Source organism: Apodemus sylvaticus, chromosome 6, assembly GCF_947179515.1.
Source record: "Apodemus sylvaticus chromosome 6, mApoSyl1.1, whole genome shotgun sequence".
Taxonomy (NCBI): Eukaryota; Metazoa; Chordata; class Mammalia; order Rodentia; family Muridae; genus Apodemus; species Apodemus sylvaticus.
Genome location: NC_067477.1, coordinates 48,485,649 through 48,502,788, shown reverse-complemented (window position 1 = coordinate 48,502,788; position 17,140 = coordinate 48,485,649).

The window sequence follows — 17,140 nt, the reverse complement described above, 5'->3', positions numbered from 1 at the left end:
GAAATATCATGTATATGAATTATATATATATATTTTTTTTAATTTTATATTTATCCTGACAAGAAGGCAACAATTCTGTGAAGTCATTAGAGGCCTTTGAATTAATCAAAAATTAATATGAACTGCTTTATATAGAGAGGCTTTCCAAAATGCTTTTTATAAAAATGGATTTTCACATGACATTATACAACAGTACAACAGAATCATTTACAGGAAGTCAAACTAAACTGTGTGGTGACCAGTGTTTACTCCTAATCTGCTCTGGAATCTTTAAAGGGAACCTGACCGTGGTAAGCCATGGAGAGTGGTGTCACAGCATGGACCGGTGGACACTTTGCTGCAAACACCTGTCACCTGGGTGGACATCCTCATCACACCTCTAACTCCCCCCTCACCCTCACCGTCTCGAAAATCTCTGGGATAATTTTTGGATGTTGGAAGTTCCCCTGCCTCCATCCCTCCAGCTCTGAGTTCTTGATTGCTTCACAATCTTTCAATTATAAAATATAATGTGGGGAAGGGGGGAGTAACTTAGTCAACCCATGCCAGCCGACAGGGAAAGGGAGGAAATGAAGGGGTAGAGGCAGACAGACTGGAGCAGAGAATGGGGAAGGGGGAGTAAAGAAAGGGGAAAAGAGAGAGAAAGACTGGCTGGGAACAGAGAAAGAGAAAAGGAGAGAACTGGAGTAGTGAGTGGAAACATTTGCGTCACAGGAAACATTTGTGAGTCCCCAGAAAGCCACCAAGGAGCTGAGTCCGATGCAATCACATCAGGGCCTCTATTCAAGCTCCAGCCTGGGCTACACCACCGGCTGAGGAAGGAGGACAGAGGGGCCCAGAGCCCAGTTTCAGGCGGGCATTTATAGAGGCAAGAAGGCAGTATATCTGGCTGGGGAGATGGTTCAGTGGTTAAGAGCACTGCCTGCTCTTCCAGAGGTCCTGAGTTCAATTCCCAGCAATCACATGGGGACTCACAACCATCTGTAATGGGATCTGATGCCCTCTTCTGCTGTGTTTTATAAATATTAAAAAAAAAGAAAGAAAGAAAGAAAGAAAGAAAGAAAGAAAGAAAGAAAGAAAGAAAGAAAAGAAAAGAACAAGAAAAACAGACAAGTAACATATACTCTTTTTTTAAAAGAAAGAAAGAGAAAGAAAGAAAGAAAGAAAGAAAGAAAGAAAGAAAGAAAGAAAGAAAGAAAGAAAGAAAGAAAGAAAAAGAAGAAGAGGGGGTTATCTAGCCTGGCACACGTGATTGGGGGACATTATGACCTTTAATGTAATTGGCTGGTTCTGGGAATCAAACCATAAACTTAACCTCTGCTTTCCTCCTGATTGGAGGTTGTTAGGAAGCGAAGTGTCAGGGGCAGGCTTGTAACCAGGAGGTGCAGGATTGTTAGGAGTAACCTGGAAACTGGTACTAGACAAGGGTCTTGTTGAGGGGTAGCCTGGAAACTGGCGCTAGGTACCAGCCTGTTAACTTGAGTTTGACCTTAGGTCAGGTTCTCTAAGATGGAGGCTGAATGCAAAAGATTTGGTATCTCAGTGAGCAGTCTTTTTATACCTCACCCATGCCTGGCACCAGCAGGTAATGATGGCAGGTGATGGCATAAGCCGTTGCTAGGTCCCTGGGAGGAGCCTAGCAGAATCACCTGTAAGCTAAGATTCATCCCTTCCTGTTTAAATAAAAATGAAGAACTCAGAGGGGACGATGGTGGGGCAGGAGTGGAATGAAGTAGTAGTGTTCTTTAAACTACTTCCTGCTGACTGGGGCAACATTGTCTTTGGAGACCCCTAAGAAAAGTGGCCAAGTCCTAGGAGAGCTGGCTGTTTCAATGCTGTCCAGGATCTGTGAGAATATCTATAACTAGGAAAGTGCGGGCCCTGTTGAAGCAGTCTGAGAGGCTAGACCAGAGCATTGTGGGTAGCCATTCTGGAGCTGTCCTGGATGCAGATCTCAAGGAAGTACCTGGGTTTGGCAGGATACTGAAACACATGTACATATTAGAGGCGGAAGATAAGGTTAAGTAAGTTAGGAAGAAAATATTTTTCTTAGGTGTACGTGGTCTTGGAAGTTGGTGGAAGGGGAATCCCAAAAGTAGGGAATGGGGAGGAATCCTGTAGCTGCTTATATTGTTGTGCTAATTAGGTTCCCCAAAAACCTATTTACAGTGTCCCACATGGAAGATTGAGAGACCATGTCCCCAGTTGGTTTGATTGGTAAAAAAAAAAGTTGACAGTGGCCAAAGACCAAGGAGACAGAGGTAGGTTTCAGTAAGTGATGAACTGGGAATATGGAAATGTAATTTAAGCATGTGTAGGTTAGGAAGTGGTCCAACCATTGAGTCACTTTAGGCATTTCAAAATATAAGGGCTGTGTGTGTCTCTCTCATTTGGAAATATAAAGTATTGAGGCAGGTAACAGGAACACACCATAGCTGCTGGCATCAATTAAATAGCCTTAAGTGGGTTATACTATAGAATCTCACCCCACCCCCACTATCACCCTCCCCCCCACACACATAGTTAGCAGGTGGGAAGCTCAGACTGATGGTTGACAGGGGCACTGACTGAAGCCCATTTGACCCATGAGAGGTGGATCTGAGTGGATTTCTGAAGCTTACAAGAATCTTTTTAAGTTTACAAACAGAGATTAAATTTTAGACATGTTAAGTTGTCGTCTATACTGAAATCCATATTGTAAAAAAGGGTAGTAGATACCATATTTGTGTCATAGTAAAGGCTTGCTAAATGATTTTTGTCATTATTGTTAAAAGCACACGGACGCCTTCATGTAAGCTCAGGGAAGGCAAACATTCTATGGAGCTGAAGGGACCAGAAGAATTTCTTTCCTCTGTCCGGAAGACTGGATGTATATACAGCTAGCATAATGAGAAACACCTTTAAATCTATACCTAAAGGACAGCCAAAGGGAGCTTAAAATTTTAAACTTGTGACTATGACAGTGGAACGGATAGTGGGATGTCTTACCAGAGTTAGACTAATAACTTATCAGAACTCCATTGATCAATGTTAGAACTCTGAGCTTTCCGAGTCCAAACACAACAGTAGCAGAGTGAGGAAGAGAAGTCTGGGGCATCTTAGTTATTTTATATACCTTAAGTCACGTCCTTAAAAACTTTAGGCTTTCGCTTACACTTACCAACCTTAAAACGCATGCTTAGCCCCTAAAATACTTCATTAGATCTTCGTAACTTAACCTCTTTTATCCTCAGACCTTGCACAAACTTTATACTTTTTTCTATCCAATTATTTACCACGAATGAGCCACAGGTGGTTGATCATTAAGAGCAGTCACTGTAAAGTGCGTTTCTTTAGATAAAAGAATAGCAGAACTTTACATCTGAAACTTGTTTAACTTTAACATGAACCTGTGAGCAAGGCAAACCTGTGTGCTTTCCTAACAAGACATTTTAGGTGTTAAAACTAATGAATTGACTAATGAACTAATACAGTGGTGGATTACCTTGGAGTAAGAAGCGAGTTCCTGTTTTTCTTTATGTGTCAAGCTACAGTTAACCATCAATCTGATCAGAGAGCTGAGAAGGATAAATTAAATTTTAAATATCATAGATTAATTAAAATGACAGATCAGTCCATAGTCCACTACCTAGACAGTTGTCCCAGGTTCCTGTGGACAACTTGGGTAGAGAGTGTTTTTGGCCCAGAAGATGAGAGGCTCTTTTTTTATGGAGGAGGAACATGAAAGAGACTATGTCACCTTGTCTTAGGCAACATGGGATAATTAACCTTCGGGGGTTAATTAACAATTAACTGTTTGTCCACAGTTCAGCCTGGGCCCTAGCAGCAGGCAAGGCACTGGAGCAGTCTCAAACAGTGGTTGGTGTATCACAATCTGGGGAGAGTCCTTTGTCCCTGTGCCTATATCTTCTTGGAGAGCTTGGGGGTGGAGGGAATCACTGTTAGGATTTGGGAGTATCTGTCTGTTGTAGTAAGTTTAAACATTTAACGCCATATTCAGCAGATCTCTGACAGGCTTGAGGGCTGGTACCTACTAAGTATCTCTGAGTTAAAGAAGCTTTGTTTTCAGTTGTCTGCTCGAAACTGTACCTTGCAAACATAAAACAGTAGGCTAAATAAAGCTTTATCTTATAATTAACTGCATCAGTTCCTAGTGTGACTTAAAATATATTTCTGAACACATTAAAATATTTGATCTTCTAGTATCAAAATAAAACTTTTTAATCTATAAGCATAATCCATAAAGAAACTGGGAATTTTTTGACCTTTATATGGTATATCATTTTAGAACATTAACAGTTTCCTGTTTATGTTTATAAACTATCTATAGCTTATAAAAATCTGAAGCTATATTATAGCTTAATAATATTAGCAAAAATGTTGCTAAACATATTTTCAAGACAACGAATCTTAATCTTTTTAATATTGTAACCTTCCAAAGTTTAAAGGTTTAAAATCTCTCAATTGTGTTTTTAGTAATATTAAAATAAGGCACCTTCTTAAGAGTAAAGATATAGAGCAACAATGTAAACAATTTATCAAGATAGGAGAGAAGTCATAGAAAATTCTTATCCTAATTTAAAAGTATCTTTGGAGACCTGCTACCCTGACATGCTTGCATCATGTGGTGCTGCCCTTAAAAAAGATGGCAGTAGAGCTACAGCTCTACCTTCTTACCCTTAGCAAAGATGGTGATAGCCATGTGCCAGTCTTCTTACCCCGCTATCTGTGGGGCTCTGGCTTGGCTGGAGAGGCCAAAACGTTGCAGCTTTCCAATGGGGATCAGGAGCAGGACAGGCTGCCAGGCCTCTTCCAGCCACAGCTGCCCCAGAGTCCGTGGTAGGTGGTGGGGCACAGCAGGCAGCTAGGAGCCAAGGTTAAGACCACTGAGCAGGCTTCAGTAGGCTTGAGCAGCTTCCAGCCACAAAAGCTTCAGGAGAGAATACTCTTCCCCTGGGTGTTACAGCTCAATAAGACAGGCACTCTCAGATGGTCTTTGGTGAAGTAACTCATGCACTTTATTCCGTGTGGATAGGATCTCATAAACATTTTGGGGTGGGTTGGGGTCTAAAAGCAGGTGCTTTCTATTGGCTTGGTCTGAGGTGTTAGGGATGCCTCATGTGCATGTGGAAAGGCTTCAGGTGTTGCCCTTACATGACTGGTTGTCTCAGGACTCTCCATGGGGAGTCACAGTCACCTGTTCTAGGACTGGAACCTGGTGGGGAGTAGTTTTAAATGCCTTCTGTTCTCAATTATGAGAATTGCCCTGGCTCCCGAATCTCTCATCCTTACGGGGTTGTCTGTCTGGTGGCACAGTTCACTGTCCCTCGGCCATGTGTTGTTTATATCTCAGAATGGAATCGTGTCACATGGTTTAAGATTAGCTGAGCATAGATTTTTCAATTCCTAACCCTGAGGAAAGTCAATAATCCTGTTTTTTGACTCTGGACTTTAAAAGCATGTCTGTGTCTGCAAAGGGTGAGCAATAACCCATTTTCAGAGCTACCAACAAGGCAGAACAGGGTAAAATAGCAGTCGAAGAATATGAAATAATTAAAAAAATTATCCAAGACTTAGGGTTTTTCTGCTATGAACAGACACCATGACCAAGGCAACTCTTATAAGGACATTTAATTGTGCCTGGCATACAGGTTCAGAGGTTCAGTCCATTATCATCAAGGAGGAGTCAGGGCAGTGTCCAGGCAGGCGTAGTGAGAGGGAGCTGAGAGTTCATCTGGAGGCTGGCCACACCTACTCCAACAAGGCCACACCTCTTAATAGTGCCACTCCCTGGGCCAAGCATATTCAAACCATCACACTCCATATTTACATAATATTTGAATTTTTGTTATATTAGATCCAGTGGTCAGAAAACCAGAAGGTGAATTGAGGTAGAGGCAGGAGGATTGCTGTGATTTACAGGCTAGCCTGTTTTACATAGCGAGTTCCAAGACAGTCAGAGCAAATAGTGAGACTGTCTTAGGGTTTCTATTACTGGGACAAAACACCATGTCCAAAGGCTAGAGAGATGACTAAGTGGTCAAGAGCACACTGGCTGCTCTTCCAGAGGTTCTGAGTTCAATTCCCAGCAACCACACGGTGTCTCATAACCATCCATAATGGGATTTGATGTCCTTTTTTGGTATGTCTGAAGATAGCAACAGTGTACTCACATATATTAAAAACCCAACAACAACAATAGCAGCAGCAGCAGCAGCAGCAGCAGCAGCAGCAGCAGCAGCACACCATGTTCAAAAAGCAAGTTGAGAAGAAAAGGGTTTATTTGGCTTATACTTCTGTATTACTTCATCATTGAAGGAATTCAGGATAGGAACCCAAACAGGGCAGGGACCTGGAGGCACAAGCTGATGCAGAGGCCACGGAGAGATGTTCCTTACTGACTTGCTTCCCCTGGCTTGCTCAGTCTGCTCTCTTATAGAACCCAGGACCACCAGCCCAGGGATGGAACCACCTGCATTGGGGCCAGTCACTAAGAAAATGTTCTACAGATGGATCTTATGAAGGCATTTTCTTAACTGAGTTTGTTTATTCCTTTAAGATAACTGTAGTTTGTGTGAAGTTGACCCAAGACTAGTCTTCACAGAGGCCCTGTCTTAAAAAAAGCAAAACAATAAACAAATAACAATTTGTCCTCTGCCTTGCACAAGTGAGCCACGGCATTCAGACACCCACAGTCACGCACACACCCAGGATACTTACACAAGCATAGACACACATGACTGCTTCCGTTAATAATGATGAGGATGACAATGCCAGACTAAACGGCAAACCTAGGTTCTCCTGTGTCTTTTAAATAGCTCTTCTTCTTGCGTTCCTCCCTCAGTGAACAGCCCTGCTTATTCTGAGAAACCAGAGCCCGGATGTCACTCCCCACCAGTGTCTTCTCACCACATCCATTCTGATCCTGTTCTGTTTCTTTAAGGTTTTACCATGGAAACCAGATGTGGGCTGCCCTGCCAGGTCCTGATTATTCCTGAATTGAAACTGTCTCCAGAGGACTGGCACCCAAGCGCCTTTGTCAGCTATGCCTGGGACAGCTAGATGTCTCACTCCAGAGTCACCCAGGACCCGCTCGGCAGTTACCAGCTCTCGCTTGCATGGCCTTGGGTCTATATTCTCAATTTTACCAACTTATCTCCTTGGCCATGATACTCTCCTATCTCATTTTTTTAGTCTCTGTACCCTGAACTTGCATTTGTCTGCGGAACTCTCCCCATGTCATCTCGGACTCCTTAATAAGGTCTCTTTTTCAGAACTCCTAGATGTTCACTTACGGCATTGTGCTCAACTCTTTCGTGGTGCACTATGTCCTATCTACTTGCAGGGATTTGTTCTGCACTGGATGATTAGCAAGTCTAGGATAGGACCGTGCCTTTAGACCATCTCCAGCAAGCCAGCAACAGAAAGACTCCCATGGAGTCATTCCCAGTTTAAACAATGTCATTGATTTTTTTGTTTTGATTTTCATTTCTGTTTATTTGTTTTGGACTTCTGAGAGAGAGAAAACACGAAACTGAGTGGGTTGGGAGGTGGGGAAGATCTGGGGTCGGGGGGGGGGGGGGGGAGAAAAGATGGTCATAATACACTGTACAAAATTTTTTAAAATAAAAATAAGTAAGAATTTTTTTTTTTTTTTTTGGTGTTTTTCAAGACAGGGTTTCTCTGTGTAGCTCTGGCTGTCCTGGAACTCACCCTGTGGACCAGGCTGGCCTCGAACTCAGAAATCTGCCTGCCTCTGCCTCCCAAGTGCTGGGGTTAAAGGCGTGCGCCACCACTGCTCGGCTGTAAACCATTTTTAAGAAGTCCTTCGAAGTTTCTTGAAATCATCCAAAGGGAATACAGTGAATACTGAAATAATTATTCAAGAAAATCTGCCGAACCTCGGCTAGAAGCAGCTTCAGGATTCTGCATCAGTATCTCTGCAGCCTAGCACAACAGAGACTAGTCCTGTAGGTGGGGTCAAGAGGCACAAGAAACAACTAGGTGATTCTCTGGGAGGGGCAGTCTAACTCGTCACCTCTAGCTTATGGTGAGAAGCTGCAAAAGGACATGTATTCTCCACTGCAGAGAGGGCCCTGATCGCCAGGCCTCAGAAACGATTCCACCCAAATCTTGCATGGTGGACCTCTGACGTTATTTGAGGTTACTTACAGAAACCCGAGTGGGGCTTTATAGGAACACGAGTGACGTCACCCCAATCCCGACCCCAGCATGGGGCATAACTCAAGAAAGCCGCATCCTCAGGGCTCCCTGTCCAGTTTGCAGTCAGCTCCACTGAAGAGTCTTTTCTTTCTCTGCCAGCAATCTCTTGTTGCTTATTTATCCCCGTGGAGGAGTCTGGGAACCATGAACTTCCGGAGCCTCTGCGCATTTAGTAGACTTTTTTCTTTTCATCTTACTGGGACTTATGACCCCTCCTCTATTCATTTCTGGGGTAGGGTGGATATTCCAATTTGGAGGAAATGGCTATACAATGAAAAACTAAATTCAAATTAAGTGTGTCTAAGAGATAGGAGAAATTAGCTGTCCCTCATTTTCCTCCATCCCAGCTGGCATATAAAGGCTAGAAGTTCAACATCTCCATAAGCAAGCTTAGGATAACAGAACTATGGTCCCTCTCAGAGTCAAACACATAAAGCCGCAGAGTATCTCTGAGGGGAGGCTGGCACCTCCATCCCAGGCCATAAAGTATTGGCTCAGAGATTCTGCCTAGGCAGAGGCATCCCTAAGAACTGAACTCTGCCACTGTCTCTGTAGAAACTGCCTTTATGGCTGGAGAGATGGCTCAGTGGTTAAGACCACTGACTGCTCTTCTGAAGGTCCTGAGTTCAAATCCCAGCACCCACATGGTGGCTCACAACCATCCATAAGGAGATCTGATGCCCTCTTCTGGAGTGTCTGAAGACAGCTACAGTACTTACATATAATAAATAAATCTAAAAAAACAAAAAAAAACAAAAACAAAAACAAAAAAAAACAAAAAACAAAAAACAAAAAAACCCTGACTTTATTTGAAACAGGCTGTAGGTAAAAACTAAAGATGTTCTTGCAAATAGGGTGTGCTTGAGTGGTAATCAGTGAAAGGAGGCTGGTAGCTCTCTAGGGGCAACAGGCTATGCAGCAGGTGAGCTAGTTTACCGGAGAGCCCGGGAAGAGAAAACTATGGACAACCTCAGGGTCAGAGCATACTTCAAGACTGAACTCAAAAATGTCCCTCCATAGACTTCTTAAATTCAACTGGAGTAGACTGTGGATTGCTTTATGCCCCAGGGTATATTAGCTACAGAGGAGGCTAACATCTGGTGGTGATACCGGAGCAGGACAGACCAGGAAAACAGATGGACAGTGGAGAAAACCACTGGTACCCAGAGTGAGCCAAGCCAATGCAGACCAGCATCGCTGGCTCCATCCTTGAGTGCACTCTGTTGGAGACACTGACACATTTGTGTCTTTCCACAGACAGTGTCAGAACTTGTTGAGTAACAAGAGGTTCAAAAGCTACATTTGGTTTGTTGCTTGTCATTTGTAAAAATCATCACTGTTTCTCTTGATAGATGATGATTAGCAAACACAGGTTTGTTTGTTTTTTTTTTTTACTCTAATCTTTGTTAATATTAACTCTCTGGTTACACATCCCACTGTGTGTGTGTGTGTGTGTGTGTGAGTAGTAGTAGTAGCAGCAGCAGCAGCAGCAGCAGTAGTAGAATGACTACAAAAGAGTTAAAGACATCACAACAAAGTTCAAAGAAGTCTACTACATATAGGCAGAGGCAGAAGGCAGATAGGCAGAGTCTATATGTGGGTGCAGAGGATTGTAGGGTGACAAATCAGAGCTGAATCTCAGGGTCGAGTTGAGTTGTTGAAGCAAGGAAGCCACAGGGTAGAGAATGAGTGAACTATCCGAGTACGCCACGGCAGCAGTGGTGACTGACTGAGCTGAGCTGAGGCCCCTGGGACAGTAAGGAGTCCTTTGTTAGTCTCCAGGTGCACAAACTGGTGGCCAGGAGACTGGTTGGCAGAGCTCCACAGTGTCAGGTGTCTTCTTTTTTGGGGGGGGGTCCAGATGAGGGTGTTCATCTCAGTCCAGGGTTTTGTTTTCCGGATACACTCGTGTGATCACAATTAACTCTGATTATTTTTAGGGTTGCTCTCTTAGAAATAAGTGATCAGTCTGTGCCTCGTGATACTTCTGGACAGATGGTGTTGTTTATATAATGGTCAAAATGGACTCAAAGCCTGACTGTAAAATGGGGTCACCCAGGGCAAGGCATCCCCCCAAAGGAAATACTGTGTATTTGACATGGGGTATCTTAGACAGGGCACAGGCTGAGCCAACCAGCCTGTAAGGGAAACGAATGTTTCTAAAAATAGTCTTACCAAGTGGCTAAATGAACTAGTAAAAGCAATGAGTCACGGGGAATGTGTGAAGGACTTCAGTCACACATACAATTTAAAAATTGCTATAACAAATTTCCTAAAAGAGTCAACTTTAAACAAAATAATTATGAGATATGAAAAGAAACAGGAAAATTCGACACATAGCCAGAGAAAATCAATAAAGAAAAGTTACAAGTCAGAGGGCCCATATGGCCAACTGGATAAAAAATTTAAAGCAGCCATTCACAACACATTCAGAATATCAAAGGGAAGCACACCAAAGAGTACAAAAACACAAACGCCGCAGGATGCAGATAAATAGTGTGTTAGCTTCTCTTCTGTTTCTGTGATAAAATAGCTTGGTAATAAGCAAGTTAGTTCTTGTATAGTATACCCCTTAAATCCTACCACTTGAGAGGCAGAGGCCTCTCTCTATGAATTTGTGGCCAGCCTGTTCTACACAGCCAATTCTAGGCCGGTCGGGACTAAATAGTGAGATCTTGTCTAAAGAAAAGAAAAAAGAAACGAGAAGGAAGAGAAGAAAGGGTTTGATTTAGTTTCCAGTTCTAGGGTGATATAATGTCTTTTTGGAGAAGTCAGGGCAGCAGCATGTGGCCAGCCTGATAGGAACCAGACCCCCCCCCCCACACACACCACATATACACAGACACACACACACACACATGCATACCACACATAGACACAGACACACACGTACACCACACCACACAGACACACAGACACACACACACAAACACACAGATACACACACAGACACACTCACACAGACACAGACAGACACACACACACACACCACACTCGTGAGGCAGATAGCCAGGGAAGTCAGGCCAGCCTTTGAAACTTCAAAGCCAGCACACAGTGGCATGCTTCTCCGAGCAAAGGTCTCAAAGGTCTCGACCTCTCAAAGGTTCAGTATCTTTCCAAACAGTGTTTCCATCTGGAGACTGAGTGTTCGGTAAAGTGAGCCTACGGTGGACACTCTTTTTTGTTTTTTGTTTTTTTTTTTGTTTTTTGTTTTTTGATACAGGGTTTCTCTGTGTAGTCCTGGCTGTCCTGGAACTCACTCTGTAGACCAGGCTGGTCTCGAACTCAGAAATCCGTCTGCCTCTGCCTCCCAAGTGCTGGGATTACAGGGGTGCTCCACCACGCCCGGCTGTGGACACTCTTTTTAATTAAAATTATTTTAAGGAACTAGATAGAAATCCTAGAGCCGAAGAATAAAATAACTGAAATGAAGAGGCCAGTAGATGCTCCGGAACACGCCCCTTTACAGATGCACACTCAAGGGTCTACATTTAACTCTAACGTTAGCAATGTTTTGAGCCCCACCCCCCATGCTTTATAACCTTGGTCTTCAGTGCAGTATTAAAAGATGGAGCAGTGGGGCCATGGATGGTCTATGATGGCTGTCTTTGTCATCGAGTTAATCACGGATGGATTCATTAATCAACAGCCTTTGGGGAGCTTTCAGAGGTAGGACCTTATTGTTCTCTGGGGGCCTGATCCTGTCCTGTGTCCTCTCCGTGTGTTCTTACTACCATTATCTGAGCAGCTTGCTGAGGTCACGACCTCCCGCCATGAGACTCTACCTCACTACAGCCCAGACACAGTGGAGCCAAGTAACCACAGACTGAAGTCCTGAGGTAAGCTAAGTCCTCTTCCTTTCAAGATATCAAAAGCAGGTTAGAGGACACAATATTTTCCAGAATCTTTTTCTATTTGTCCCATTCCTACCTACCCCACACCCGCACCTGCAGGAGCTGAGGACCAGACCCCAGGACTTGTTAGGCTACTATTCTACCACTGAAACTAAATTCCCAGGCCCTTTAGGGGCATTTAAAAAACATGAGCAAGCACTGTTGAATAATGTTAGTGTTGGGGCTGGAGAGGTAGTTCAGAGGTTAGGGGCAAGCACTGCTCTTCCAGAAGACCTGGGCACATTTCCCAGCACCCTCGTGGCAGCTCACAACTGTCTGTAACTCCAGTTTCAGGAGTCCAACATCCTCACACAGACACACATGAGGCAAAAAAACAATGTACATAACATAAAAAAATAAATTTAGAAAAGAATGTTAGTGTTAGGTGGGCATGGTGCAATTTATACTTACAATTTTAGCACTTGGGAGGCTGCAGCAGAAAGATTGAGAGGGGAGGGTTGCAGTAAGAGCTGGGCAAGCCTGGGCTACAGTGTGTGATACTCTCTAAAAAACAAACAAACAAAACAAAGCAACAAACAAAAAGAGAAAACTCTGTTGATAAGTCTTTATTATCTTAGGCAAACCTGTCAATGATAAGTCTTTATTATCTTTGGCACCTTTTAATTTTTACTTTTTCTTCAAATAAGCGAAGCTGTTTGGTGTACAATATATGCGATTCTTTGATAAATGTCAAAACCCTTACTCATGCCTGTCTTGAGTGGAAACTCAGCTGAACAACTCCCCTTGTTGCCTGACTGCTGTGAACACTTGAACCTTCACAGACATCTTCCCAAACGCACACTCCAGTCTCGGGCATCTCTACAACCCTGGCTTCTGGGGCCACCGCTTCCACCTCAGCCTTGACTTCTAGACAGCTTGCATCTGCTTTGGAAGACTTCACCAAGTCAAGGAAAGCCTTGGGGGGACCTACAAGCCTGGTTAGCTTGGGTTATTCTTTCTTAGATTAGGAGGGAAAGAGTTTGCTTCTGCACCCCAAGAGAAAGCTGTGATTGGTACAGTGTGAGGCTTGTGCATGAATTTATGTAAGTTTTTTTTTTATTATTTTTTATTTCCTTTTATTCACTTATTTTTATCTGCCTCTATTTCTTCTTCTGTCTCTGTTTCTGTATTTCTGCACATACTTAAGTGTGTGCATGCATGCATGTGTGTGTGTGTGTGTGCATTCATGCATGTGCGCGCGCGCGCGCGCGTGTGTGTGTGTGTGTATGCATGTGTGTATGCATGTGTGCATGTGTGCATGTGTGTAAGTGTGTGTATGCATGTGTGCGTGTATGTCCATGCACCAGGCTGTATATGCAGAAGTCAGAGGACAACTTACAAGATTTGGTTTTCTTTCCTTCCATCATGTGGGTCCCAGGCATTGAACTTGGGTCCTCAGTTTTAGCAGCAGGTGCCTTTACTCACTGAGCTATCTCACTGGCTCTGATGTTTCAACAAGGTTTTGATTGGTGGAACTGGATGCTTTGCTGCTATTGATGCAAATTAGAATCCTTCTCTTTTACATTCCACCCACGCCCATCTGGCTCTATAGCTAGGCTAGTCTCTATGCTTTAATTTTCTTTTTAAATCACATTTATTTATTTAGTGTATATGCAAATATGCACAAGCCACAGTAAATGTGAGAAGGCCAGAGAACCACTTTCAAGAGTCAGTTCCTTCCTTCCTTCAGCTAAGTGCTGTGGATTAAACTCAGGCTTGGTGGTAAGTACCCTTTCCTGCAGAGCCCTCTCCTCTCCCCCTCCCCTCCCCCTTCCTCTCCCTCAGTCTCCTTTCCTTTCCCTCTCTCTTCTCTCCCTTCCCTTCTCCCTTCCCTTTCTCTCTCTCTCCTTTTCTCTCTCCCTCTCTACTGTTTGATTCAATGAGGAAGTCTGCTCCTATGTGTTGCTCCCAAGAGTTGCAGCCAAGGCTCACTGTGATGACAAGCTGCAGTGATGACAGCAACAGCATCAAGAAGGGGACTGAAGGGACCCAGAGACCAACTCGAGGGAAGAAACTTGTGGTAAGCAGAGGCACCGGGAATGGTGAAGGACAATGGAAGGGGAGAAGGCGAGAGAAGCTGGATAGGACTACAGAAGGTGGAAGGTTTTGAAGACCAAGAGTGGAAGATGGTCTGCCCTGGTCACCGAGAGAGCTCCAGATTCCTTCCAAGTCAACAGTGGACCCAGCAGCACTCAAAGATCTGCAAGGGGCTTTACTGCCTCCGTGGCCAGGACTGAGAATCATAACAGCAGCCACTGTTAGAGGCCAAGCGTGTCAACTCCTAAGACACACGGACTGAAGGCTTAGCTGCCACTAAGTGCTGCTAATATGACTGGCTGTAGAGAGACGGGAAGTATGCCAGCAATGGCGTGGCAGAATCAGGTAACAAAGGCCCAAAGCAGTAAACAACTTCCTGAGCGCCTGGAACTGTGAGTCTCTAGCTTCTGAGGCTCAGAGACAGAAGTAACCACTGAGCTAACTCTCAGTCCCCAAACTTACAGTGTTCATGAGCTGAAGTGACAAGCTTTCTGAAGCTGTTGCACCAATCCAACAACTTCTGGTACTCAGGGGCCTGGAGTGCCAAATCCTACGTATGACTTCTGTCTGACCACAGCAAAATGACTCAAGCCAGCTGATTGGTAACAAATTATGTCAAGGATTTTGTCACGCTGATGAAAGGCTGACTGGAAGTGAAGAGGGATTTAAAACACTGTCCATCATTGTAGGGAGTCCACCAGAAAAGACCACTCAGACACAGGCGCAAGCCAATAGAAAGTCTTTATTAGCATGTTGGCAACTACACTGGGTGTTTACAGTCCTGAGCCTCTCAGAGGGTGAGCTTTTAATTCCAACAAACAAATGAACAAACGAACAAACAAACCTGTATCCTGAGTGAACACACCTCAGTTAGCCAGAAGCAGAGCTGCAGAAGCCAAAAGCTTGGTTAGTACGTTTAGAGACTTTCACAGAACTGTGGACTTTGCTGGATTAGGCCTTTGTTCTTCTTTTGGTAGGTGATGCTGTCTACCTGCTGGGTTCCAAGGCCTGAGTGGTTCTTCCATTATGTCGTCAGCTATGTTAAGGTCTGGGGGCCTGTTACAGCATGACTGTCCTTCGAACCAAGCAAACTCTATCTTGGGGAGTTAGGCCCACCTACAAATGACCATACTCCCTATGGTATACAGCTTTGCTCTCCTTGACCAAGGCTTCTGGAGGGGCTAGAGTATATAGGCTGGGGAAGACTAGGGGATGGTAGGGGTCTGTTTCTGCTGGCTAAAGGCTTTTCAGATATGACCTTTGTGAGTAGGCGTACCCACACCCCTGTAAGTAACCCCTTACACATTCTCTGTAAGGAAGCCCAATAAAATCATTGTTCCCCCAGTATAAACTTTGGAAGAATCATGCCTCAGTTTGTCATTGGAATTTTAGGTTGAGATAGATATTGTTTATATTTCCTACAGGGAAGGAATTTCAGCAACAAAGAAATATACGGTGGTGCATGTCTTTAATCTCAGCACTGGGGAGGCAGACCGAGGCAGGTAACCTCTGTGAGTTTGAGACCAACCTGACCTAAATAACAAATTTCAAGCCAGCTGGAGCTACACACACACACACACACACACACACACACACACACACACACACACAGAGAGAGAGAGAGAGAGAGAGAGAGAGAGAGAGAGAGAGAGGGGCAGACAGACAGACTGATTTTCATCATGATATGATGCAGGCAATGTAGGCTCTTACTAGAACCCCCTTGTGTTGATAAAAGAGTAAAGGATAAACAGCTGGTGAGATAGGAAACTTCCAGGGAGAATGGGCAGGTTTACGTGGGAATGCGGGCCGGAGGAGAGGAGGGATAGCGGAGGGATAGCCCAAACTGGGTATATATATTTATGAAAATGCAAAAAATAAATTAAGAATTTTTTAAAGTAAGATTGTGGTAGAGTTAGCCCATTTTGATCTTCCCACAGTATATAAAAATATCAAAATATTATATTATAACCCAGAATAGGGGGAATTACTGCCAATTAAAGCTAAAATTTGTCCTGTGTGGTAGTGAACACATGCAATCCCAGGACCAGGGAGGTGGAGGCAGGAAAATTTCAAGTTCTAAGCTAGCCTGAGTTATCTGGGAGGTTCCAGGTAAGGATCTCTCTTGAAATGGCTATGTGAATGGATGTATGATTGAACAAATAAGTAATACTAATTGGAAAAAGAAAAACTGGGCTAGTAAGATGACTTAGTCAGTGAAACTCTTATAGGGCGAAACCTGAGATTTGAGACAAGAATACCAGGATTCCTGTACAGAAGGAGAGAAGTGACTGCTTGACAGGTGCTTTATCTCCACATACATGTCATGGCCACCACATACCCTAAAAACAATGTCAAGAGGAAAACAACGATAACATGTTACAGTTTAACACCCATCCCCAGAAGAGCTGTAGCCATTCTGTTCTCTGCCTGCCAACTGTTTCATAGTGTTGCTGTACCATGCCTGCCAGTCACAGACACAGAGAAGTGACTGGGCTTAGAGCAAGGACATCCTGACCGTGCACCTTGTTTTGTTCTGTATGAGATTTGCAAATCTTAAGAAATCCTGCAAAACTTTATGTAGGACCCATCAAATCAAAGGTCAATGTAAACCGTTATGTCTAAAATATCTTGAGTTGGAGCTGACCAGTTGGCAGCCCTCCCCGCACCTATGTAATGAGCTCACTGTGGTTTTTGTGGCTGACCCTGAAGGATGCTGCTAATAAGCCTCAAGGTTATGATTATAGCATGCCTGCTCCGCTATCTCAGTGCTCTGAAATTCCCGTTCACCACCCTGCTCACTGTACTCAGGACCAATGAGTTTAAAGCTTACCATACCTAGCATGCCAACTGCTCCCTTCCATGCCCTTTAAACTTCTGGACCTGATTTTTCCTATAAAAAGTCTATCCCAATTGCAGCAGTCTAGTGCTGCAATTAGGCTTCCGAGTCCTCTTTGGGGTCCTGAACATTCACTATTAAGGTGTCTGTT